General features: G+C 42.3%; 2 long non-coding RNA genes across 2 annotated transcripts; both read left to right on the top strand.

Moving 5' to 3' along the window:
• Window positions 1–130: 130 nt before the first annotated feature.
• On the top strand, window positions 131–27,273 carry LOC116791519. Its single transcript, XR_004358772.1, has 3 exons — window positions 131–555; window positions 18,254–18,559; window positions 26,607–27,273. It is a non-coding gene; the product is annotated as an uncharacterized LOC116791519 (long non-coding RNA).
• On the top strand, window positions 8,401–12,065 carry LOC116791522. The gene is made up of 3 exons (XR_004358773.1): window positions 8,401–8,754; window positions 10,709–10,818; window positions 11,977–12,065. It is a non-coding gene; the product is annotated as an uncharacterized LOC116791522 (long non-coding RNA).

Genomic DNA, 27,273 nt, shown 5'->3' with positions numbered 1-27,273 from the left:
GTGCCGTTCCTGCTCCCTCCGTTAACGGCCCGCAGGTTGCCGGTGCGGGCGCGCGCCGGTGCCCCTGCGAGCGCCCGGCGGTTGCGCGCATGCGGCTCTCCCGCAGCAGCTCGCTCCTGGAAGAGGGAGCCGGCGCTTCCCAGCGGAGTGCGACCGTCCCGCACCGGCATCTGCGGGAGCGGGACGTGGCGCTGTGATTCCCGTTGCCCATTGTAGCCTCCCGCAGGATTCCGCGTTGAGGTCGCGGCACGTTCGCACCGCACCGCTCGGCTCTGACCGCTTGGCTCGCGGTCGGCGGTCGCGTTCCCCCTGCTTGATATGCCCGCCGTGTCCCCCCACCCGGCAGCGCACTGGTTTTGCGATTCATTCGTTGGCATAGAAATTACTTTGGAGTCTTATTTTTCATCACTAGAATTAGCAGACGTGAGGCAACTTTGTGCGGGCATTCTGTAGGGATTTCTGGCAGCCGCATCACCTGCACCAAGGCTCTGTCCTGCCTCTCCCTGTCCTAGTCCCGTTCCTTTCCTTGAGTCCATCATCATATTCTTCAAGCAGGTGCTGACGTTTCTATGATGAGCCTTAAATAACATTTTCTGGGTGTCGGAACTCTGGGGGCATGGTCCAGAACACACTCATTCACGTGACAGGGCATGTGGTCGGCTCCACTGGGAGCACCAAGTAAAGTGGAAGTTACTCATACACATAACTACTATCAGCACTGTACCCTTGATTAATCAGTAAGCAGCTGGCAAAGGAGAGGGCATGTCCTTTGGTCCGTTTGTCATGTTCACCTAAGCTACTTTCACTTGCTGTACAAAGCAAGAGACCCTGTGCATATGTGCATGTGTTAGTGAACGTGCCTGCACTAGCATGTTACTGGTCTCTCCAGCCTACATGTCCGAGTCCGTTATTACACTTGCAGTCTGGATTTACATGAGCTGGGCATAAAGCATGCTACTTAATTGCATAATATTTATTCATATATATATATATTTAAGGTACTAATACTTTCTTATTTGTAGCACCTTCTTGGTAACTGCCAATTTAAACTCAGATTGCATTGTTCTGCAGATGAGGAAAAAGTGAGATTTTGTTGCCCCATAGCAAAATATTTTTAAGAAAACACTTTTATTCCTTAGTTATGCAGTATCTATTCAAGTGAAACAAAAGCAGGCCTACATAGATGCAATGGATGGATCTACTTCAACTCCAAGGGAAATCTATATTCAGATCACTTCTAAGTAGGTAATCTGTCATTCTATACAAGCAAAACTGCAATAAACCAGTACATCTTATTCCAGGCTTTTCTTCTCCCACAAAAGCAAAATAAGCTATACCAGCAAAAGCTCAGTGCTCCTTGTGATTACATCTACACCTGGGGCTTTCATGAGCCCAGAAATGATAATCACAAATTGCACTTCATTGCAGCCCTAACCAACAGCAGTGCTGGGAAAAGCTGGCAGTACAGAGCAGATCAGTGCCACAGACAGGGAGCTCAGGGCACAGTCATTAGAATTCTGATGTCCTCAGATCTTTTTAAATGCAAAATTTTAGTGATGATTGATTGACAATTGACTGAGCATCTGCTGAGGATTTTAGGACTAAATACACTGAAAATGGCCGAATGCTACTGATCAGGATTAATAGATTTACCACCTCAACAAAGTGAGTGTTGTAGATTTGCAGATCTTCAGAAGAAGGGCATTTCAGATCATGTTCTCCTAGAGGAATTTGGAATCTCAGCCACTACTTTAGTAATCTATCTGCTCTCTTCACAATAAGACTGAAAGAGAAAAGCGTAAATGGGGGAAAGACGGTATATCCTATGTCAGATCTGAAGTTCTCCCTCAAAGATTTGCTTATGTGGGAAAACTGCATCAAAAAGGGCTCAGTATGATTTTACATCGTAATCGCATCTGTGGACTGGATCTCAGTGTGTCAGCACACAGACACCTTTCTGTGATTAAACCCCATTCCATGACAAGGGCAGGTCTAAACTGACTGTAGCCACCACTGGATGTTCCCAGCAGAAATCACTACAGCAGTTTATGAACTGGTAGCTGCTTGATGGTGCCCCTCTGTAGAAAGGAGAACTTCAACAGTGAGTTTTGCAACAAAGTGGCCGTCATAGGTGCTCTGATGCAGAGTTTGTGAGCATAAGTGACAGGCTGCCAGCTCAGCCCTGAAGAAACTGGGGCTTCTCCAGTTGTAACCATCAGGTTATTTGGCCAAGTCCTGAGTTAGCTGTAGCAAGGTATTCTCATGCAGATCAGGACAATCACAGCCTGGTTATCATACTTGGTCTTCTACTGCGGTGATGAGTTCTGCAGCACTGCTTTTACTTTAGCAGTTTACCACAATAACTGCAATTAAAAAAAAAAAACCAACCAAACAAAAAACCACGCAAAGCCCAAAACACTAAGGATAGAGGCAAGTTCTTTTAAAAATAAGAGTATGAAAAGAGTTGCAAAACTGTTGACAAGTTTTTTCTGACCACTCACAGCATTTTTTCTCAGCAGAAATTCGACAATATGCATTGCTGCTATTTTTTTTTTTTAAGATAAATTTCTGTGTCCTGTCTCTCTCACTCATTGCTGCTATTCTTTTTTTTTTCCAGATAAATTTCTATGTCCTGTCTCTTTCACTCATTGCTGCTATTTTTTTTTTTTTTTCCAGATAAATTTCTGTGTACTGTCTCTTTCACTTCTGGGAATGCCAAAATTCTCATGGCAACTTCTTGTCCAAGTCACTCTATTAAGCAAGACATTACAGTTGCAAACAAGAGTTGGTTCCTTTATATGATTATTGTTCATTTGCATTCTCACTTTATCCATTCAAATGTTTAGAAAACAGTCTTTAAGATATTTTTAGTGATAATTGTCTTCCAGATATCCCTAGCAGAGAACAAAATCTGAATTTCATAAACAAGTACACTAACTGTATTAATTATGTGATCATTTATAAAATTTTGATATAATTTTATAGTGTTTCCTGAGGATACATTTTTATTTCAGAATATAACGGTCAATTTATATATCTTACCTTTTGTACTGATCCTGACAATGTGGACAACTGTATGTGAATTCTGAGCTTTAAACCTATTAAGGACAAAGAAGGAAAACCCTTAAATTCTTTGAAGTCTGCAATCCAGTGTAATCTCAGTCCTTCCGCTTCATGTATGTGTTCAGGATCATGCAGATGTTCTAATATGTTATGGAAACCCTGTAACCCAATCAATGTACAAATTATAAATAATATTTAATCTGTGCAGGTGTTTACATTTCTAACCCCTCTGCTTGAGCTGTGTGATCTGTGATCTCAGGCTTTGGCTTTGTGTATAGAAATAAATCAAGTTGATAAATTCGTGACAGAGACTATGTAGTGTTGCATCACAATTGTAAAGTATTTATAGTGTTGTTTACAAAACAGAAAGACAGCTTTGAACTGAATGACTAGAAGGTCCTTTCCAGTCCTTCCTTTCTTCAGGCGTTTCTCATGTCTTTTATTTTCTACAGAAACTTCTGTCATATTTGTTAAATATGCAGAGCTTCTCTTCATAACAATAGTGTCAATGAAGGATGCTTGTGCAGAGTAAATTAATTTCCTGTGCACACTTCAAATGCATAAGTGGGAAAAGCCAGAACACCACCCAAATAAGACAAACTTAGATTCCCCGATAATTGTTTCATAATCCGCATTCATAATGGATTTCCTAGAACAAAAGACATTCCTTTAGAAACAGCTGAGGTTGCTAAGTGACACAAATGTATTTACTGTGTCATAACTTGCAAAAGCCAAAGACATTAAAACAAGCGAATTAATAAACAACAGTGTCATGAATCTTAGCTTAACTCCCAGGGTAAATATAAACCTGTTGGCCAACAGCTTTACATGGTTTTGGATGCCATGGGCCTTAATGGAAAAGGGCAACATTAGTTGTTTTTAAAAATATAGACTTTCATTCTTAAGGAATTCAAATATGCATACTTTGTCCCAACGCATGTTTAGCTTTTGTATCTTTTTTGTATTGTTTCTGTTTACCCCAATCAATTACCTAAGAATTTGCATATAGGGATACTGTTTCCTAGTAAGGCTGGGAACTACATTGTCAGTTGTGAGGCTGAGTTACTTCTTTTTGCTGAAGTTGTCTTCCAGTCTTTTGGGGAAAGCTAAAGGCTAACACCTTCTCCCTTTTCACCTTCTTCTAGTGTCTGACACACCAAACTGCTGTGTTCCGTGCAATCAGAACACATGGCCCCTTTGGAGGGACCACAGGAACATTCCTTTGGCCTGATAAGCTGATCCTTTTCTTTCCTTAAGCTGCCAAACTTCTTCTCCCTCCTCTGATACACAAAAGATGCAGTTGATGCCCTGTCCCTGCCTGAAATGTGGAGAGGTGGGACAGTGTGCAGGGATTGCTTCTGAGGAATGCATTGAGCTACCTGTTCATTAGGAGTTGCCAGGCTGCCTTGCACAACAGCCTCTGCTAGTTTAGGAATGAGACAGCAGGCGTGGGAAAGGAGCCTACAAACGTCTCAGGGATGCGCTAAACTACGGGGCAACCAGGTCTTTGTTTGTTTATTCGAATAATTGACTCACTTCCAACTTTCCTAATAACCAGAATACATTGTAGTAGTAACCTTATATTATAAGCAATGGGCCAGTGTAATCCGTCGTGTGGGCTCTTATAGATTTTCCATATATGCAATTCCTGTGAATAATTTCCATTCATCTGGTCTTTTCAAATATTAAAACATAAGAAGCAGAGATGAAAACAAAATATTGAACCACCCCTAAAATGTCATTAAATAGACTCTGGCAACATCTCTTGAAAAATATCAGATTCAGGAGAAAATCACTTTTACCTTTTGTCAAAATTCCCTGCACATTTCTGTATGTTGTGACAAAATCCCTGTGCTTGTTGTTACACCTTTAGTCGGTAATTGTTTGTTAACCAGACATGTCTCTCGACAGTTCTGTTAAAACAAGCCTATCTACAGTGAATACTGAAAAGCCACGATCAATAAACTAGTATATAATGATTACAAGTAATGTATCTCACTCAGCGTGTAGGGAAAAAAAAAAAAAGAAAAAAAAAGCCTTCTGTCTAATTGTGGAAGTAGACTTGTCTAAAATTAAGGGAGCACTTGTCCCACAAGGACTGGAGCCAATTCCACTGAATCAATGGAAGCTGGGCAGGACTGCCAGCTTTCTTCATTGAAATTCCTCCTTCAAGCATACTTTTGACATTAAGCCATTAGAAAAAGATGACTATTACTTAAAAAGAAAAACAAAACCCAGACACCACCTGAGATCTGACAATTCCTTCTTGCTTCGAATCTGAACTGTGGTGTTTGCGCAATTTAGGCCCTGGATTTGCTCCTCGCAGAAGCATGATGAACTTTCAGGTGAGAAACGGCTCAGGGCAGCTACTGTGGTTATAGATATGGTCACATTTCACATTTCTTTCTGCTCTCAGACCACAGCTCTCTTTTTTTTTTTGTGGTTTTACTCATCTCATCATGAATTCCTCAGTTTTCCTACTTAATCTAGTTCTGCACAACACTATGATGTTCACTTGTGGTACTAAGTATGATGTTTGATCTCTGCCATTTTTCTCTGTGAGAGAGATTGGTAAAAGATTTTAAAACCAACAAAACTCATATCCATTTTTCCAAAGTCGTCTTAGCCCCTCAGAAAAAGACAGATAGATCTAGCTTCTTGAAATGCCTTTCCTTTTTCACTTCAAAAAAATTATGGCCATGACAGCCTGATTCCACTGCACATGCTGCTTCCATTTTTACCTAAAATAGTCCTTTTGATCTTCTTGCAGTCCTTCCCCCCCCCCCCTTAACTTCTAAATATCCAAACACATTTCATAGAATCATAGAATGGTTTGGGTTGGAAAGGACCTTAAAGATCACCCAGTTCCAACCCCCCTGGCATGGGCAGGGACACCTTTCTCTAGACCAGGTTGCTCAAAGCCCCATCCAACCTGGCCTTGAACACATCCAGGGATGAGGCATCCACAACTTCTCTGGGCAACATGTGCCAGTGCCTCACCACCCTCACAGTAAGGAATTTCTTCCTAGTATCAGGTCTAAACCTACCCTCTTTCAGTTTGAAGCCATTCCCCCTTGTCCTGACACTAGATACCCTTGTCAAAAGTCCCTCTCCAGCCTTCTTGTAGGCCCCCTTTGGGTACTTCAAGGCAACTCTCTCAACCTGTCTTCGTAGGAGAGATGCTCCAGCACTTCAGTCATCTTTGTGACCTTCCTCTGGACTCTGTCCACATGCCTATATCTCTCTTGTTTCGGGGGCCTCAGAGCTGGATGCAGCAGTACAGGTTGGGTTCTCACAAGAGCATAGTATAGGGGCAGAATCAGCTCCCACAGCTTACTGAACAGAGTGTGAAGAAGTGGCTTATTTTGAACATTTTGGGTTTTTTTCTTACTCCATCTGCTAATTTTATCTTCCAGATATCTACTAGGTCAGCCTGATTTTCCCTTATTAGATCAAGCCAATATATTTAGATAGTGAATTTCCCAATAGCAAAGTCGACAAACAAGATCCATAAATTATTACACAGTAATAATTCCCATCACATTAGCAACTGTATTTTCCTGTATATTTTGTTTAGAGCTAAATTCACCCTTAGTGGATAACAAAAAACAGCCCCTTATGTTGCAAAACCTTTCAGCATATAATGTTGAACGTGATAGATTTCGCGATATCCTTCAGTGTTATTATACATAATTTAGAGTAATTATCACAGGTCATGTCACCTCCTTCTGATGTAGGGCTCTCAAGACTTTTGTGTAAATAAAGTCTCTGGCTTGCAATGAGAGACATGGAGAATGTTTCTGCCTCATTCCATTTTCCTCTCTCCAGGGTCTTGCTGAGCCACCACAGTTCACAGCCAAGGACACCTACATAAACTGGTCATTTTAAATCATAGAATCACAGAATACAGGTTGGAAGGGACTGACCTCAAGGATCATCTCATCCAACCTTTCTTGGCAAAAGCACAGTCTAGACAAGATGGCCCAGCACGCTGGCACCTGAATCTCAGAAGTGTCCAGTGTTGGGGAAACCACCACTTCCCTTGGGGAGATTATTCCAGTGGCTGATTGTTCTCATTGTGAAAGATTTTCCTTGTGTAAGCAGTTGGAACCTCCCCAGGAGTAACTTATACCCATTACCCCTTGTCTTTACCATGTGACTCTTTATAAAAAGGGATCTCCATCTCCTCTGTAGCCACTCTTTAAATAGTGGAACACGGTGATAAGGTCTGCTCTAAACCTTCTTTTCTCAAGGCTGAACCAACCCAGTTCTCTCAATCTTTCCTCCACTGACAGGCCTCTCAGTCCCTCATCATCTTTGTGGCTTTTCTCTGAACCCTCTTCAGCCTGTCCACATCTCTTCTACACTTTTCTGCTGAGCAGACTGTGATAATTACTTCTGCTTTATGCCCTTGTATTTCCATTAGCCTGGATTTTTGTTCCCAAGGCCAGGGGCCCAGCAGTGCTGGTGCAGACAGAGGTGAAGGAAGCGTTGAGAACCCCTGCCTTTTCAGTATTGTTGTTCACCTCTCCTGTTCATCAATGGGACAGTATTTTCCTTCTGTTTCTGCTTGCTGTTTACGTACCTGAAGAACTATTTCTTGTAGTTCTGAGCAGACTTAGATGCATGCAGTTAAGCCAAATTTTAAGTTTCCTTTTTAGCAAGACTTCGATTTGTGGCAGTTCTGTAGCTGCAGAGGAGCAGGCTGAGTTGCCCTTGAAGCAAGAAAAGCAGGCAGTGGGGAAGTGGAGGGGAGAAGCTCTTTCCTCAGTCTCAGCAAGAGCATTGCCTTCCCACTTGGGATTGGAGGGCTGTGCCTGGGTTGAATGGAGATCTGTGGGATGAAGCTTTACAGGTAAAGTCTTAGGGAAGCCACTGCTTTTTCCATGATCTGAATTGTTCTTATTGGACTCCCGCTGTTGCTATCAATAAAGGTGGTCTCCTCCCTTTGAAAACGTTCAACATTTTGGAATAATTCCCTCCTCTTCCTTTTGTATAGCATCATTTAAACTAAGAGCAGCAAACCAAAATTCCCACCAATTATGAAGAAACTTTTTCAACACTTAAAAGCCAAATAGCAATAACTTTTTTGCCTCACTCTGTGTTTCCTCTTTCCCACACTGACTGCTACAACACAACTATCATTGCTACTGGACATTTTGATTCCCGCATTACATCCTTTTTGCTGAAAGAGGAGACTGTATTTTTGAGAGGTGAGACATGGGGATTCAAGCAGGTTTCTTTGTCAGAAAAATTACAATTAGGCCTCCCTAATACCCCCTGAGCACTGACTGCATTTTGTTGGGATTTAGTAGTGGTCAATGTGCTCTTGCAGTAGCTTCCTCAAGTCACTTGCTAGTTTATGAAAGGTTGTTTGCAGCTTCTGCCCCCAGGAGCATGTCTGTATAACTTCTCTTGTGTCTCCTAAGGTAGTCAAAGCTTCATAGTGCTGAATGTTTAGTAACAATATTGCTTTAAGTTTTCTGACCCGGCATGCCCACTGCCATGCCTGAGTTGGAGCCCTCATTGTTGTGCTAGGAGATGTATTATGCCACGCTAGGAGCCGCTGAACTGTTCTTTGAAAGCGTATCTTTTTCAGGCCTCTAAAAAACGTTGGATCAGCAGAAATGAGCAATGCTGGGGCAGAGAAGGGCAGAGCTGAGGAAGGATGATGGGACAGGAACACTGAAAGTGGGTTTTACCAATAGAAAACTTCACATAAAACCAGGGACCAAGATTTCTGCAAACCTTAATGGTTCTTAGCAGTACCACGAACTGGCTGTGCTATTCATTCTTTTGCAAGCGTGAGCAGGAGCGCGCTGGCAATAAAGAAGGAGGAATGAGAAGGCATTGAAAGACTAACATCATTCAAATGGTGCAAAAATGGTATCTGACAAGATAGATACTTCAATATCAGCCTCTATCTTTCTGTTAAACTCACTGCCTCAAATCAAAAGCAACCACAGGCTTGGGGTTCATATTTTTTATGTAGAAAGGAAACCAGCTATAGCCGTAATAAGTTACAACTCAGGTTAACTTTGCAGTGAAATTGAGCCCAAAGAGCTTATAAACAGAACCCTTGATTGCAAAATTGATTTTAAACTGTACAAAGTAGTTCTGCTGGCACAATTCTATTTTAGCAATGAAGACAGGACCCCAAAGGCCAATATTACTAAGGCAATTTGTCCAAGGAAGAACCATCTCTTTTCAGTTAATGAACCATTTTATAAAGAACTTAATATTACTAACTTTCATTATAACCTTCTTATAAAATATATGGTGACATTAGGTCACCATCTTCAGCTGGGAAGTCATCACTTAGATTATGTACCATTGGCATTATGAGTTCATATACTTCAGAAATTCCCTCCTTTACTGTTTTCACAAATTTACCTGTATGATCCATTTTCAAATGGTCCCTACTTTAAGTTTGTGTTTCTTCCTGAGTGTCAAGCTGCAAGAGAAAAACTTTCCACCATATATACCAAAATTCGTTGTTGTTGCAGCCTGGTATGTTTTACTACTTTCATTTAACGTTCGATCGAATAAGATAGTTAATTGGGCAAAACAGTGCTAAAACCAGAAGTTGCAACATGGTTTGTGAAGACACAAATTTATAAATGAGCAACCAAGCCAGGAGCCAGGGAAACTAGATATCATCTGTCTCTATGTTTGACACTACCTTTCCTCTACTTCAAAATCATATTGGACCTGAAAGACACCCACACAGCAGAAGAAAAATCAGAAGGGAAAACTCCCATGGCAGTTCCAGCTTTGTGATTACTTTCTTCCTCATGGCTTGCCTACTCTTCATATTTATGCAGATTCTTATCAGCACTGGGCATTGCAGTCTGCTACAGCAAACTGTAGTACATCAGAGTAGGGATTGCATTGCAGAAAATAAAATGTTAATGATGATGATTAAAGTTTTCCTGGGATTCCCATATGCACTCATTATCACTGCTGCCATCATTCATTCTCGGTGCTGTTCTCATAGAAGCCTCTACAACTGGAGTAGGTAGGATATCAAACTGAAGGAATTTCTTGAAGAGCATGTGAATCTAAATTCCTTTTCCTTCATAAAACAATTCTGAAATAATGGTGCAGTGCCAAAATCCCAAAAGAAAAGGTTCTGCTAAGATACCAAAAGAGGAAGTCAGCTGCATTGCTCAATAAGAAACCCCTTGACAATGACAAGCAGAAGGGAGTGACCACATGAATGTTTCCTGTGCTGAGGTATCCCAGCTTTCATGGGGGTGTTGTAAGGTGACTTGTGTAACTTGTGGGTAGCCTGGATGGCACCTCATCATGGAGATGCCATTTGATAATGACCAAACCTGACTAAGCAAACCTAATGCCAAGTTGCCCTTGAAAGCTCCCCCTCCTGTGTTTCTGACACATCCTTGTGCTGTTCCTGGTGCTCTTTGGAGCCACAGGCAGTCAGATCAGAAGATTCAGACAGGAGAAAACTGGACCTGCAAAAAAGCAATGAGTTTTATATCAGTTTAGCTTTCTGCACTGGCTTATTTATGGTTTGATGTACATCCCTAGGAAAGAGCTTGCAGAAAGCATGGCTGGTAGACAGGAGAGGGAGTGGGACTTCTTTCAGTTATAAATTTGGCTTAACTGAATCCCAAACCTGCAGGTGAAGTTTCCCCAATAAGCTGACTTTGACAGTGCAGTTCTTTGAAACAGTGTCTGCTCTGCTCCAGCTGACTGCTCCTGCCTTTGTGCTGAAGTTCACAGCCTCCTCAGGTGGGTCCATGAAATCATCCTCCATAGGGCTAGACTATAAATTGGGCTGTGGCTCAATGTACATAACTTCTGATGCAACAGCAGGGGTGATGAGCTGTGGTGTAACACCAGGAGTGAGTAGCTGGAGGTCACAGGGCAGGAAATTTAACCATCGTGGTTGATGGAGCCAGTGTCTCATAAAACTACAGTTGGAGGATCTCTGTGGATCGTGTTCCTAAAACTCATCAGAACCTGCAATTCCTCTGTGCTTTCTAATTAAGGAAAATGCTCTATGTGGCAGCTAAAGTAGTGGATTCCATTTTCTCCACAGAAAATGGTCTTCTGGGGGAACAAATTAACACATATCAGTCGGTCTCACAGAGTAGACAGGTGTTGCAGAGAGGACACTAGTACAACTGCAGTATTGTTACTGGTGCCACAGATCTCCTTTGCAGAATCAAGCTATGCAAATCTGCTCAATATAGATTCATTAGCTCATGTTACACATTGCTTTTACCATGATTTAGGTATAAAAAGAAATCCAATTTCTTCTATGCTGGCAATAAACCATAGATCATGTTGGGAAAAAAAACACCTTAAGAGTGCCTATATTTAGACTTGGACCAAAGTGCCTGAAGGTGTGGTCTTCAGAGGCAGTCTCAGTGTTCCACTTGGAGTCTACAAGTGATCAAGTCTCCAAAAGAAGCGTGATTCTTATGCAACCATGTGACTTGCAGAACTGGTGTCAGAGGCAAGGACCTGTCGTCATAGAGAGCTATCTCTGTTGAGGCTGGTGAAAGGCATGAGTGAGGCTTTTGGACTCCTCTGTCTGAGAAAACATTGTAGAATATTTTACTTTAAATGTATTTTGCTTGGAGAGTGTGGCAAAGTTCAAACTAATTGTCTGCTATTTTGAGTGAACTCTTTCATCCTTAGCTCTTCGAATTGCCTAGCTCACAACGAATGCCTTCTCTTACTCCAGTCATGACAAAATGCATAAGGGATTTTAGCAGGATCCCCTTCCACCCCTGCCAATATGTAAAGCAGGCTGATACTGCTGGTAGAAAAAAATTACTAAGAACTTCATGCACATAGTTTCTTACAATAAGGCAAAGGCAAGTATGGTGGAAAGCATTTCCTCTCTGAACTGATTTATTGTGTATTTATTTCTGTTTGCAGCAACAAAGAAGCCATTGCAATGTAAAAATGTCAGTCCTCAAGGTGAATTTGTAGTTGCAGTTATCTGATTACATATAAAGAAGTGCTGAAGAACTGTTAAACTCTCAAATATTTATTCAGCAAAAAGGGTGAATCCCATATTCTCTTCCTCAACCATTCACATGTGCATGTTTCTTGTATGTCATTTACTCTGTGCTGCTTTTTATAACACAGTTTGTGTAATTTGTAACTTCGATTTACTGTATGATTTCCTGAGTATGGAACAATCCCGAAATAAGTGCCATTTTGTGGGTAGCAAAGTATTTGAATGCAGCTCACTGCCTCCAATGTGTCAGCACTAGATCTATTGCACCACTATTAATGGCATATTCAGAAGAACTCTTACACTAATATTGAAATTCTTTAAGACTGTATTTAGCTTTGGCAAATGTTTCCCACGTGTTTTTGAGTGGCAGTCCATCTTTTGATGTTTATATTTGCCATCTGGAGATGTCAGCTTTGTTCTACAGAATAAGTATGAAATGGTGTAAGTAAATCTCAAGAAGTAGAAAGAACATTTTAAAAAGTTTACAAACAAATGTGCCCATAAATAGTATAGAAAAATGAAAGCTTTAGTCATGTGTAATGATGTGGACACCCTTTTCTGGCAAGACACCCTACTGTCTGAAATTTTTTTTATCTATTGCTATAGATATTCCAAAAGGTATTGTAAGCAAATTCTATTAGAGAAAGAATATGTACTGCAGTTTTAACTTGTTCATTTTATGTATGTGATCATATCTTCAGTAGGATCAGGCTTACATTTCTTCTAGTACTCCTTATAAAGAGGCCCATTTCGTGATTTTCAAGGAATTTCCCACAGAACTTTTGTGAAAAATATTTGAATAAAGGGTGAACTACATGTAAAATATAAAAAATTCCTTGGTTCCTTGGACAGGCAGATGCAAGAGTTGTGCATTATGGTTATGGTTGTTGCCATTACTATTCATACTTAAAACAATTTGAATGTAGAATCTGTTTTTCCTTGTACTCAGCTACAACTCAGATAAGCATCAGAAGAGATTAAATATAACCCTGTAAAGGACGTAACCTCCTGTTACACTACAGTAGGTTTGTTTTGCCATCAGCTACTGCAGGAAATTCAGATCTTGGCAGGTAAAACACTTCCAGTTGAACTTCATAGTTTCTGTAATGTGGAATATTTGAAACTATAGCCAGTTAAATAGAATTAGATGCAACTAATGGTTGTAAACCACAGAACAATTAAAACTCAATCCCTAGAAATGTGTTAAAGTTCTTTCCAGTTATTTATGCAGTTGAGATAGGCAGGGCTATATACAGTACTCAGAAATGATACGCATTCATCTGTGTTTATATCACCAGGAAAGGCACTGCCATCTGCCCTTAGCAATTCTCTCTCTCCTCTTTGCTCTTTGTAAGATGAGCCCAGCTTCAATGTCATGTTATGATTTATTGCTAGTGATCTGCTTCTAGTTGTTTTCTGGTCACCAGTAGTTTGTTTGGATTCCCTCTTTTCTCCTCTGCTGTCTAGTGTCTCTGTGGGACTTGGGCTTGTCAGAGTTATTTTATACATCATTAGCTCAGCAGTGCAGGGGATGATTACTTTCTCATATAAAAGTAATTCTTTCTCAGAAGACACATGTAAATCTTGGCTGTTGAGACTGTTTTTTGCAAATTTCCTTGAAAGCCAAATACTCAGGATTTTATTCTTTGTTGCCTCACACATCTTGCTGTCATTTAAACTCCTGCCAAAGAACACCACTGAATCAGCAGCTCTGCACACTGTGTTTTCCAACCTTTGAGACTGCTGCTTTGTAATCTTGATGTCCTTGTACACAAGTCTTATTTACTGTTTTTAATGTCATCTCAAGTTCATTTCCTTTAATGATCAAAAGTCCGTGACATGGTTTAGCCCTGGAAAGGACTGATACTACAGCCCTCGCTGCGTTACGGAGCGTAACTAGGGCAGAGGCCAGCTGGGCAGCAGCCAGCACCTGGCTTCAGCATTTGAGAGCTGTGAAGCTCTAAGGTGAAACATAGCTGGACTCACTCAAAAACTAGAAGCTGTAAATAGAATAAATAAAAACATTCAGAAAAATGAGGGCTGCAAGAACTGGGGTCTTTCCTAACGCTCTTCCTATTTTTTTTTAGGAAGTCTTCATTTCCTTTGTAGTGTAATACAAGTTCTAGATCTTGGCACTGCCCTTTCCACAGCACAACACATGCTCAGTTCTCTGTCCTGTTCCTTCTTGTGATGTAGTTTGCTGAAAGGCTCTGGTACATAGTTTTAGGGTTCATGAGTTTGGCTGGTGGAGTCAGGACGCAGCAATTCTCCAAGTGTATTTGGGGTGCCTCAGTGGCCAGCTGCTGCCATTTGTGCACCATTTTCATTTTCAGAACCTGAGAGCTGCTCTGCCACTGAAACCTGCGAGAGCTTGGAGCATTCAGCATTGCCCTTATATTTCTGCAACATCAGAGTTTGATTGTAGAATAATTTCTCCAAAGTCTCATTCTGTTCCTGCTTTGCTGGAGACTCTGCTTCTACCACAACATACGTGGCTCCTTTTGAGCCTTGGTTCTCAATTAACAGTAGGCACTGCTGTAAAGTTGTCAACTATCACTCCACAACACACAGGTAGCGTAGAACTATGCTAGTAACTCTTCAAAGTGTACACCAGCCCTGAAGGAGTAGATAAGTCATGATGGAGAATCAAAATCCTTACCAGTGGACACCAAGCTGGTAAGACCTAGAGCAACACTTCTACGAGCACTTAAGGGAAGTTTATGCATTTAAGTGTCTATAAAGGAATTCTGTGTTTGAAATTTTGAAGGGGACAGAGTCCCTGGGTGGAATTGTGTAGGGAGTGAGTGCATAGGTTCCTACTGTGATCTTTCTGTGATGGAGACAGGTCTCAGACTATGACTCCACTAGGGGAATTGTCAAGGCACTAGTAATTATAGGTATTTGTTTCCTTGACATTTTTCTCTGTCCCTTCCAGTCATGAGGCAGGCTGCCCCTTTGGTGTGCAAGCTTAAAAAAGTAACCCTGGGGGAAATAATGTGCTGTCTTTTCAAAGCTGGACCAGCTCAATCACTCCCAGAAAGAGCTGGGTTAGCTTCCCCGATGGAATGTTGCATTGTGATTTGGGGACTGGAGACTTGTGGTCAGGATGGATGGAAGAGGGTAGAGAGGGACTCTGTGGTTTTGCAGCCCATCTTCTTGGTAATTACATTCCAGATGCAGGAATATATTCTAACTAGAGCAGATTTACTGGGGCACTTTGGGAAAGTATGACTGTTTTGCAGTTGGCGTGTAAGGGTGAATTACTATATAACACACAGGAACTGTGGAGTCAAATATCCAAATGTAGGAGTGCCTCTGTTTATCCTTATAAACACACTTTAAAACATTACTTCATGAGACACTGCAAGAAAGAAGCACAAGCAAAAGGAATAAACTGAATCATTCACAACTGTCAGTTAGAAAGTGATGCAGTATGCCAAAAAAGTAAAGACTTTATGAAAGCCAGCTACACACTGCAGTCATTCATGCTTAGTACTGGCTTGTAACTATTGCTATATGTAGGATAGCAAATAATTAACATAAAACTGGTTAGTTATTATGCGGGCCTGGAGCCAAGCCATGTTATAGCTGATTTACTGTAAAGGCTTATCTGCACTCGTGCTGTTCCCACCCTTACTCTGGTACCACGGTGGCTTCACTTGCGGCAACAACTGCAGAAGCTCTTGTTCGACCAGGCAGGGGCACTTTTACTGCCATGTGGCCTAATCTGCTTGTGCAGTCATGTGTGCAGAGTGCAGTGTATGGGTGTATATTTTACAGCTTTTCCTTAGAAATGGCTTTAATATGCACACCAACAGCCAACACATAAAAATCATTTCCATCAAGTGATTTTAGGCTATAGGAAAGACAGATTTCAAGGCTTGTTATTATGCTACTGTGATGGTCTTTAAAAAGTAAACATTTTTCCTAGCATGTTATAAATATCTCATCATGCCATTACAATTACAGGCTAGGAAACTATCACAGCTATGCATGAGAAAGGCAACACTGCAGTAGTATAAAATCTTTCACTCTCTTTTGTTTTTCTCAATGGATTGGGAAAACTGGCTAATGTCCAGACATTTTCTTACCCTTTTTTTTAAAAATCAAAATTTCTTCTTGTTTGCCTTAGAAATTGAGGCTTTTTTAATGGTGTGTTCTGTGTGTTCTGTGGAAATACAGGCGTTCCCTGCTCGAGAGGGCTCCTTACTCACCGAGCTACTCCAAGACTATGTATTTATAGGGAGACCCAGATTCAGGTTTGGGTGATTAACCAAACACGTCTGCGTGTCTCAGAGGATTCATGCATTTGAGAACATAAGCTTAAGTTCCTAAAAGTAAGCAAGGAGTTAAACAATAAACTTTATCAAGTAGCCTGTTTATTACCATATGGCTATTTCCACTGCTGTTCTCCGTAAAGTTGTGCCAGCACTTTCATTTTAAACATTGTTTTTCGTTAGTTTATATAACACATCTGTAAATATTTTTTCTGCCTGAAACTTGGAATTTAAAAGGAGAAATTAGGAAAAAAACCCCACCCCTGGCTACTCTGCTTTTGAATTATATGAAAGTAAAACTGCTGAGAGTGTTGCATGGGATGGGAATGTTCATCTCAATAAAAGCTTCAGATTAACAAGTGGAGGATGTACAAAACCATCTCTGCAGAAGTCCTCCACAAGGCAGATGTCCTGGAAAAGGCCGGGGAATGAGCCTGTGTGTTGAATCTTGAACTGGAATAGAAGAGTTCAATAAACAAAATACCAGTACAGTAATGCTGAAGGAATATAATTAGTCACCACATTTTTGACTTGTGCTCTCTGGTATTTCCATTGTAAACATGGATTGTTTCCATTAAGCATAGGCAGAGCTATGCATACGACCATGTATGCTTGTATAAGTAAAAAGGATCAAAGATATGATCATACATTGAGATCATACAAGACAACTAAGCCATCTAACAGCCCGGTAGAAAACTATCCTCTTTCTTTCCCAGACAGTCTAGTTTCCTGCCAGGTTAGTAAGCCTAGTTACCCTGGTGAAGCCTCCAAATGCTAGAGTCAACACAAGTGAAATGGCTCAAGCAAAGACCCTGTTGACAGCGCCCATGGATGCAGCTCAGTCCCTTTGCGTGACCAACCCGGGAACATCTTCCAAGGGGGGCATTTTACTGATAGCAGCATTGAGCAGCTGCTTCTCGCTCCTCATCCTGCACCCTGTGCCACCTGTCTATTGGGCTGGCACAGCTGTTTGTGCAGCCAGGTGGCGAGCTGTGCTGGGAACATCACTATGATGGGTTATTTTCTAAGGTGTTTTACTGCGTGGTTACACAAACAGTGGGGCTGGTGCAACACAGGAGGCTGTAGGAAGGCACAAGTGATCAGCTGATGGGGACAGGGTAAGCAGCAACTGCTTTAGCCAGTCCAAAGCAGTACTGACACCAGAAGCCAAATCATGGGCTCAGATTATTACAGTTCTTTCCATTGGCTTCAGTGAACAACAATTAGTCCCCCTATTGCAACACTAAACCTCAGTGACAGTGAAATCAATGAGCACTTTTTTTCCACATGATTTCAATGGTATTGCATTTAGAGTAAAAAACTCACCTGAATTTTGATGTTGTCTATGAAGGTCCCATCTGAGGGCATTTGGAGTAGGTTCTGAGGGCCATTTGGGTAGCAAGCCATAGATTTTTTTCCTATTTCCTGGCTTATTCACCAGCTTTATATGATTATTGATATTCTACAGGAGCCTTTGTCTCTGTTGTGCCTAAGGATGATGTAAAATAATATGAAAGTGAGCTCCTTCAATATGAATCATAGGAGTGGAAAAAGAAATCCATGGCTGATAGAGCCTCCTGACTCAGCTGAGAACACAGGCTGGGAAAAAAAGCACTGGATGCCTGGGACATGTTCACTGAAAGAGAGCATCCAGTCCTCTTCTTCCCCATGCTTGTGTTGCTTTAGCAGTTGTGCAGAGAAAGTCCCATGTTGCATCCCCTAAAAGCTACCATGGATCTGATCATCTGGATAGGTCAGTACATCCATTAAAAACCGTCTTGCATTAAACAAAAATGGAGAATAATTCTCAAAATCCACTGAAGGAGGTTCAACACCTGGGGCCCTTAAGTCTGTAGCTCATGTTTACAGTAGGATTACTAAAACCTTATTTATTTTTGATTTATTTTGGGTCTAGGTGCCCAGTATCCAGTGCAAATATCAAAGTTTTGGCCAGGAACTCCCTAGGTGTGGCAATACCAGATGATAATTCCTGCATGAGCCTGTGAGGATTTGGCTCTTTGAAAGGAGCTTCAAGCAACCCCAGAAAAAAAAACAGAGGAAACAACTTGGTGTCTCTGGTAGGAAGATTTGATTCTCAGTCCCTATGTCTGAAAAAAGCCTACAATTACACCTAACCTAACAGAAAAGCTGTGAGGCTTGATTAGTGCGTGCCTGGTGAAGTCTGGCAAAGGAAGGAATGAAGTGTCCCAATAACTCTGCAGTGAGTCATGGATGTTACCTAATCCATAGTGCAGCTGTGCCATACGGGATATTTGTTATAAACACACTGCCTTATCACCTATTTGTCAGGGTGGGTGAACTGGTTCAGCTAAAATAAGAACAGGAATAAACCTGTGCCCAACAGTACCTCAATCTTACCTCCAGTTGAGCTCCAGCGCTCCCTGTCCTGGGTGAGATGAACTCCCACAGGATTTTTATTTTTTTTAACTTGAAGCATCAATTACTTAATTGAACAAAATGAGGGAGGATGAAAATAACCAGAGAAATGAAGTTTTGTGCAGTGTTTCAACCAAAGTTTCCAAGCTGATGTACAGCAATAAGTATCAGGGACCAGCTGCTTCCTTACATGAGTCCATGTGGAGATGGTGATTTCCTCCATATTCCCCCTTGGAAAACACTGGCTCATAGCATTATTTAAAAAAGAAATAAAGGATGTCTGCAAACAGAGGTGGACTTCATATTATTCCCTTCTCTTTCCCCCCCTTTATAGTCCACCAGGTGCCATGGCTGCCTTCAAGGGGACTCCTAAAGTCATTTGGCTCTTGGAGGCTTTGCTTCCACTGAAGTTACATCCTGCTTCCCATCACCATGTGGAGAGAAGGAGACCAAAGATCAAAACATAGCAGAAGGGTTCAGCAGATACTGGTTCTCACGTCCGTAGGGACATGTGATGTGTCCTGTGGCACATCACTCTTGCCCATGTGTAGTGTGAGGGTAAGAGCACCTTGTCATCTCTGGAGGATGCTCCAAGTTCCTTAGAGCTACCTAAGTGGGCGATCAGAGAGAGATGCTTATGAAGTGCACAACTCCAGACATCCTGAGATTGCAGGCAATGAGCACTTTATGTATTATTTTGATGATTATACGGCATTTATATTTCAGGAGTGATCAGCTGTTCTAGAAATTGTGCAAACTGATAAAGTAATGTAATCTCTGTCACAAGGGAACACTTTTAAAAGATAAAGGAGATGGAGTCTGGGGAAAGTAATACTCTGTCTTACAAATGTATACCGAGGTAATGATGAGAGCTCTTGCACATCCCTATAGATCTCACCCAGAAAAATATACTTGTAGCAGAATTGTTAATCTTGACTTTCCTGCTTGGTTATGTTTTGTTTAGAAATCCAGTTTTTTAGTCAGAAGAGGCTCATCAGAGTAGAAAGAAAAGGGAGGGGAAAGATAATCATTATCCCCATAAGAAAACTAAGGAAATGGGGATAAAGAAGGAATAAAAAGAAAGAAGATGAGTGCAATAGGAGTGGAAAAACATATCAGTTGAGGACACTTGCATGGGGAGATGACAGAGAACAGAGTTAGGAGAAATGCAGTGTAAAGCAAGGACAACTGCCCTTGGTAGTTTAGAAAAAGAGTGAAAAATACACATGTAAATGTTGGGCTCAGGAGCTCTAGAGGCATCAGAGAGAAACTAGTGACCACTGGGACTAAGGCAGGGACACTACTTGAGCAAGGACAGAAGTGGATGCTGCCACCCCCTCCCATACTTCTTCCCCATCAGCACCCTTTTGTTAAGTTTGTTCTAAGAGTAGTTGCTCCTAAGGCCACCAACCTCAACAGAAGCAGTCCTGCATCTCAGCACTAAGAAATGTGCAAAATACAGAGTCAAATCCATTTACAATTGTCATTCATTTCAGTGTAGTCTCAAACTAAATTTGGGGTTATGTTTGAGTTTTAAGAGGAACAGATGCCAGGAACAGATGTTTCTTAGGTGCAGTCTTCCTTATTTACTAAAAAGCCCTCCAACATCATATCTCCCTGAGCACTGCAAGAAATCCAAGCCTATCCTTCCAGGAAACACCATTCTCAAACTTTAGTTTTCTCCTTACTTCTACCAGAGATGACACATCATCCCTTCTCTGATTTTTAATAATTTCTTTCCATTTCCTGTGCACATGCACCCTTTGGTCTGTAATCGGTCCTAAGAAAGTTCTTGGGTACTTAGAGTGATATCTCCCACTTGGAATGCTCTGCATCCCCACTACCCCTTCAGACGTGTCATCTACCTGCTGTGACACTACTGCTGCTGCTCTGCCAATTGCCGAGCAGGAGCAGGAAACCGATCCAGGTGTGAAGTAACACTTAAAAATTGGGAGGAGAAGGGGAGAGAGGGAGGGAGAGGCACGGTTATTTTTAACCTGGATCAATTCCCTTGCCCACTTCATGCTGTGGCCTTGCAGACACTTGCATCAGTGGAGCAGGCAACGGCACTGAGCTGCTGGCTGGGGGGGTCTGTGCTGCTGAACTTTCCTTGCCAACAAGACAAGGGTGGCATATTCATATGCTCTGCCCTGCTCAGCCCACACCATGCTGGCCGGTGGGTTCTGTTGCCACTACTTCAAAGTGAACCCTTCCTTCCTACTTACATGTGGGGAGTTCACAGCAGGAAGCAGCTGGAGTTGAAAGCTTTTATTTCCACAGAAAAACGGGGTGTATAAGCTCTAGGTGACAGTTTTAGCTGACTTATGAGGATCTGTTTGACTGTGCTGACTGCTCTTACAATATTATCTTGAGTTTCTGATATCAGGTGATGTTGGTAGGGGCCAGCTGTTGGAATCTGGTGATCATATGTTAATCCCAGCTTTCTTTTTCCTTCCTTAAAACAAGATTATGGCAGGAAAATGAGGGAAGCCTGACAGCATGTCAGGCTTTGTACTGAGTTTCAGCACAAAGGTTGAAACATTTGAAGGCCCATAAAACACACTTCAAATGTACGTATTTTGTAAAATCTCATTAGTTTTTGAGGTTTGATTCATGACAGTTGAATCCTTGGGACTGGCAATATTCATATAATGTAAAAGAGCTATAAACATTAAAGAAGTAAAAATGCACAAAGCTTCTACATCACTCACCAGCTGCAGCCAAGCTATGGCTCATTGGAATTTATTGCAGCATCTTCAAGCAGAGCAAGTGGTGAAGTGGTGCTATTACTTCTGATTACAAATGGACTGGGTAAGAGCATCGATGCTATAAACACCCCATTATAGAATGGGCTGCACAGTACAACACCTACTATATTAATAACATCCAATTCTTTAGATTTAAAAATAGTGCTCTTAGGAAGAAAAGCAATTGCACTCTAGTCTGACACCTGAAAGGAAATGTGGGAAGGAAATAACTGTAACTGGCACAGCTAATAATGGATTATGATGTTACCCTCCTGGGAACTGGGGGGAATTGTCCTGCACTTTAGATTGGAATTAGCCTGCTTTCTCAAACATAAATCTATGTTAATCCTTCTAAAAGTTTTTTTAAAAAGCCCAGGTGAGCTTTTGGTTCCCATGAAGTTCCTCTGTACCATTTTGATGAAAGAAAAGGATCAGAAAGCTGCCTCTACAGTTTGTGTGAAAGTACCCCTCTTAAAAGGGAACCAGAGACATCCCTGCCACCCACACACTGTCTCTCCACAGCTGCTGAGGACAAGAAGAGGCTGCAGCAACCTGCCCTTTGGTAAGCTTTGCCTTACGTAATGGTACCTCAAGGCCTTTGGCAATTCAAAGATTAGAGGGCTCAGTTGAACACAGATGCTGCACCTATTTAACTTATATCATGGCTTTGATTTGCATTCCCAGAGCCAGTTCAAGTTGTGGTTTCACAGGTTCCTAGCTCTCTGTTCCCATCCCTTTGCCAGAGGTCTGTCCCTCCCAGCAGAGCTGGTGGCCCTTGCCATGGGTGCTCATCTCAGCTTGTTTTGTGCAAAAACTAAGCAACCACACACCTGCCTTCATCAGCCACTTGTGGGAGGACTGGACTTTTGCCCTGGAGGAACTGGGGCACAAGGAGGTTGGTTTCTGCCAGCTCATTGCAGGATGGTGACAACCAGCACAAGCACTGAGTAAACACCTGAGGACAGGACTCCTTGATTGCAGCAGTGAGGGTTGTCAGCCTTTGTCAGTCAGCACAGCTGCTTCCACAGACCCAGGGAGTTCAAATCTCTCCCATGACCCAGAATTATGTCCAAGCCACATGGCTGCGGGATAGCTGGAGAGGAAGGGAACGCTCTCTGTCTCATCCCATAATTTTTTATCCATTATAGAAAAGAAATCAAGATTCAGGCAGGAGAAGCAAAGTGAGGACTTAGATATCACATCCCACTGGGATAGGGTTTTGGAGGCAGATAGTTTTACACTCATTGCATAGACACTACACCATCAAGCATCTAGCAAGGTCATCTAGCAAGCATAGGACAGAACTGGGAAAAAATGTTGCCCTAGACCCTTTCCAGTAACCCACTTACTTCTCAACAGTGCCTCAAACTATGAACCCCTCTGGCAGAGACAGGCCATTGTCAAATACTTGCATCTTCCTCCTGTCCCCTATCCAGGCAACAGATTCGAACCAAACCTGTACTGTCCCTGCCTAGGACACTTCTACCACCCAGATCATGCACAAGGGACCCTATATGACCCCACTTGCACCCATATTCCCTGGAGGAGTGTGATGGGACGCATTCATGCTTCAAAACACACCAGTTTATCCATCCCAGGCTAACCTGAGATCTTTGGTTAAACTGATGAGACATTACGCATGGGCTAGCTACAATGAAAGCCCCTGGGACCTCTGAGAAATAAGATAGCTGAAGAGGACCCTAAAGGTTTGTTTAAACCTTTGTCCCCTAATTTTTTCAGACTAAGTAATGCATAAGCACAGCTGAAGATACAACCTCTTTTATAACAAATATAGATTGAATTAATCTGTCTCAGCTCCAGTTGTACAATGTTAATGGCAGGAAGTTGGTTGTCCTCCTATTCTTCCCTGCGACAGAAGTTCTGGGCACAGCTAGATGAGAAAATAGCTATGGCTTTTTCTAAAGAGCCAGTGAAATAAAATTACTGGAGGAAGTACTCCAAGGCCCTTCGATACAGCAAACTATGTGGGCAAGCAGTACAAGCAAAGATTACATCATCCCTAGAAACAACCAAATAGCCCTGTGAAGGTAATTACCAAGTATGATGTAAACAACTGGATCAGGGTATGTGTAAACACTGCTAAACCATAATACTGAGCATGCTATCCTGGAGAACAGAATGGGAGCATTTTAAGGCATATGTTAATTTGTCAGTGCTCACCATTATTCCTGATCAGAAATGCTTGTGTTTCAATATTGTCTTGGGAAGCTGTGAACATCAAAGCCCAGAGATGCACACAGACACACCCAGGTCCACCAGCTCTGCCAGGCAGGTGTGAATCTTCAGCAAGCAGATGACAACAAATAGCAGGGAGCCTATGACTCTACATCTTAAGCCAGCTCTGGAAACGTGAATCAAAGCCACAGTTTAAGTTACTTTGATTCAGCCCCTGTGTAGAGACTAGAAACTGAAAATCAAAGTGAGGCTTTGTACCTTTTTCAAGGAGCCAATTCACCACAGCCTAAATGAAAAGAGTTGGTAGCTCTCTCAGAAGTGCAGGTCCAATTCTCAGCTGAGATGTGAGGAGAACCTCTATTCTCTTTTCAGAGCTGGATACACAAAGAAGTTTGCTTTGAAATGTGTGGTGTTGCAATGTAATTGTTTCATATAAACTAGTATGCAGAAGCAATCTCCAAATGAACACATGGTTTTTACTTCCCCAGTCATTGTTTCTGCTTGGAGAGAGAAGAGTTGCTCCAGACATCCAGTGAGCTGGACACCATGACACCTGCTGGAGTTGCTGGGCTGTGTGCTGGCTCCCCTGGCACCCAGTGGGGCAGGTGACAGAGCATAGCCAGAAGTCACAGATTTCCACATGGATGTTCACATCATCAAATCCCTGTGATTCACCTTTTGGGTATTATCGTTGTTCAAGTTCCCAACAAACCATTATGAATAAACCAACTGTCCCCAATGTAATTGGACTGGTAACTGGGCATAGGTGGCCATTAGTGTTGGGCTATTTGGCATACCAGTGTCAAATAGCTGCAAGTTTTGCACCAGGCACAACTCTGCCATGCAATTTTGACTGACATTTTCCCAGCTTTGTCTTCCTCACTGGCAGCAGTGCCAGAAGAACAAGGATGCAGAGGAAGAGCAGAAAGAGCTCAATACGGTGCTTTTCTGGAAGAACTGCATTTCAGATGTCTTATGTCCTCATCAAGAGCTTGGGAGGTGGAGAGAAGTATGCTGAGGGCCATCACTGGCCCACAGCACCTGCTCCAAGATGAGAAAAGGCACTTTTCCACAGGCAGTTCACCTGAGAGCCACTGCATCAGCCTACTCAAAAGCAGACAGCCATCACCATCCAGAAACCTGTCCTCAGGGCAGCGTGTGGAAGTCCCCAGGTCTTGTAGTGTTGTTAGCGTCACCTTATAAGGGTCCCTAATTTAACTGGCTTGCCTGGCAGCACAGTCCTTGCTGTTGTTATCCCTGAGCCAAGGCTTTCACTTAACAAATGCAGTCAGGGTAACTTGGTGCAGCCCTGGCCTCTATGGGGCAGCTCATGCAAGTTCAAGATCACTCCTGCTCACCTAAGCCAGTCCCATCTCAGGCTATGCCTCAGGTAGTACCTCAAGCCCTGTAGCCTTTCACTAAAACTTCATCTAGAAGTTGTCTGCTCTACTTCAGACCTTGTGAGAAGCTTACAGAGCTCTTGGCTTTATAGTGTATGCAATTCTCTAGATTGTCCTCTGCCTCCACTGCTGAAAAAAAGAGGACTCCCAACCCACTTAAGAGTGTCATTAGCAGTGCCAGGGTTTCTTCCATGGTTTCTAGAAGGTTCTGCCTGCACTCTCTATGTGTGGATCCATAAGATGTTGGTGGGACACCTGGACCACAGAAAAGTCCATTTAATGACTGCTGGAGCAGCAACAGGTCAGCAGTGCAGCACAGCTCCCCGTCACCACCAGTTAGGCTTCATGAGCTAAGGCCAATCTGTCCCCTTGTTGCAGAAGGAAGAGTGAGGGACTCACCTCAGCTAGAGAACAGCTACAAGGTTTAGATGCTACAAGGCTGTCTTAGCAGCCTGTATCATGCATTCATTAGAGCAGCAATTTCTAGAGCGTGTGTCAGACAGCGCTCCTACACTGATGCTTGGATACAGGCCTCACATAATACTAGGAATATTTGTCATGATGTATGGTACATGGTATCAATGATAAGGTGACATGACCTGATGAGCTGTGTGGGACATCTCCTTTGCTATGATGTACAAGTTCTGCATGCTTGGCAAGCTTTTGTTAATTTTAAATAAAATGGTGGATGTCAATTAACTGTGGGAAATATGTCAGCACTTGTTAATGCACTCTGTACTCCTTTATTAATTTTTAATACTGCCAGGGATGCAAGTCTGCTTGGGGGAAACATCAGCAGTAGCACAGCACATTTCCCTGCAGGGCTCTGTGTTGGGAGGCAGGGAGTGGAGAAGAGGGGGAGGCTCTCATTGCTTGGTGAGGTTTTGTTTTAGAGTGCCTGAGTACACTCATGAATGTGTAAAACCATGGAACTTGTGCATAACCAGTTTGAGTACCTGAGTGCTGGCCTGTGGGGCTTCTCTCCCTGCCTGCAGCATCATTCCAAAAGCTTAGACTTTTCTCATGGTCGATTTTATACATTGGACCACAAGTTTGATAATGCTGACGCACTAAAAAAAATGTGAAATTCAGCTTTAAAATTACAAATATTAGACAAAACTTTTTTTTTTTTTTTGCCCCTGGAAAGTGTAGTGCTTTTATGCTATGCAAACAGAACAAAGGCAAGGGGATTAATTAAAGGACAAGGGAGATTTTGGTATAGAGAGCTGCATGCTGCCGGTACATTGTGGAGAGTCTTCTAGTGTGTGTGACCAGCTTTCCTGTCTAGGAATCTTGGGAACTGGTGTGACATGGCTCTGTAATCTGCTCCCAACATCAAAGGTGTGATCCACCTCCATGAAGCATTTTTGCACCAGTTCTTTGACCAGGAAGAGAGCTGTCTTACATTCCCTGGCCTCTGCTCCTCCAAGAGCATCATGCCCCTGTCCCACACATTTCCATATTTCCCAGGGCTCAAATGAGGTCACAAAATGTTTCCTTCTTTGTTTTTCCTTTTCTTCACTCTCAGGGCCTCTCAGAATGCTTCAGGCACAGATCTTAACATCTGTGATCTCAAGGAGCGTGAGCCTGGCAAGGAGCAAAGTCAAGATCCTGAACTATGCAAGAGCTAACTTCCAGCTGTTTAAGGAATTGGTGAATGAGATCCATTGAGAAACTGTCTTTAAGGACAGAGCTGGCAGCTCCTTAAGGCCCCTTTTCTTACAGTGCAAGAGCTCTCTATCCCAGTGTGCAGGAAATCAAGCAAGATAGGCCAGAGACCGGCAGGGCTGAGCAAGGATCTGCTTCTTAAACTGAGGAATGAGAAAGAAATGCACAGCCACTGGAAACAGTGACAGGTGACTTGGGGAAAGTAGAGGGATAGAGTTCATATGTGTAGTGATGAGGTCAGGAAAGCCAAAGCCGAGATGGAACAGGACTTGGCAAGAGACATGAAGAATAATATCTCTGAGATGCAGTGCACTCTGTAAGCATAGATACCCTTCTGGCCCCAAAGTAAATATTCACCTGTAAAAATATTGTGCATTTCATCAGTGACATTGCTGCAAGGAACCACGCTTTTTCATGTTGTGAAATGTTTGGATAGCCCAAAAAGACACGAAATATGCTGCACAGCCTGTTCTCTGAGGTGTTTTGTGGCAAGATCTTCAAATGTCCTGGCATCTCCACACTGATAT

This window comes from Chiroxiphia lanceolata, chromosome 1, assembly GCF_009829145.1.
Source record: "Chiroxiphia lanceolata isolate bChiLan1 chromosome 1, bChiLan1.pri, whole genome shotgun sequence".
NCBI classification, from domain to species: domain Eukaryota; kingdom Metazoa; phylum Chordata; class Aves; order Passeriformes; family Pipridae; genus Chiroxiphia; species Chiroxiphia lanceolata.
This window is presented reverse-complemented; position numbering and strand designations above follow the sequence as displayed.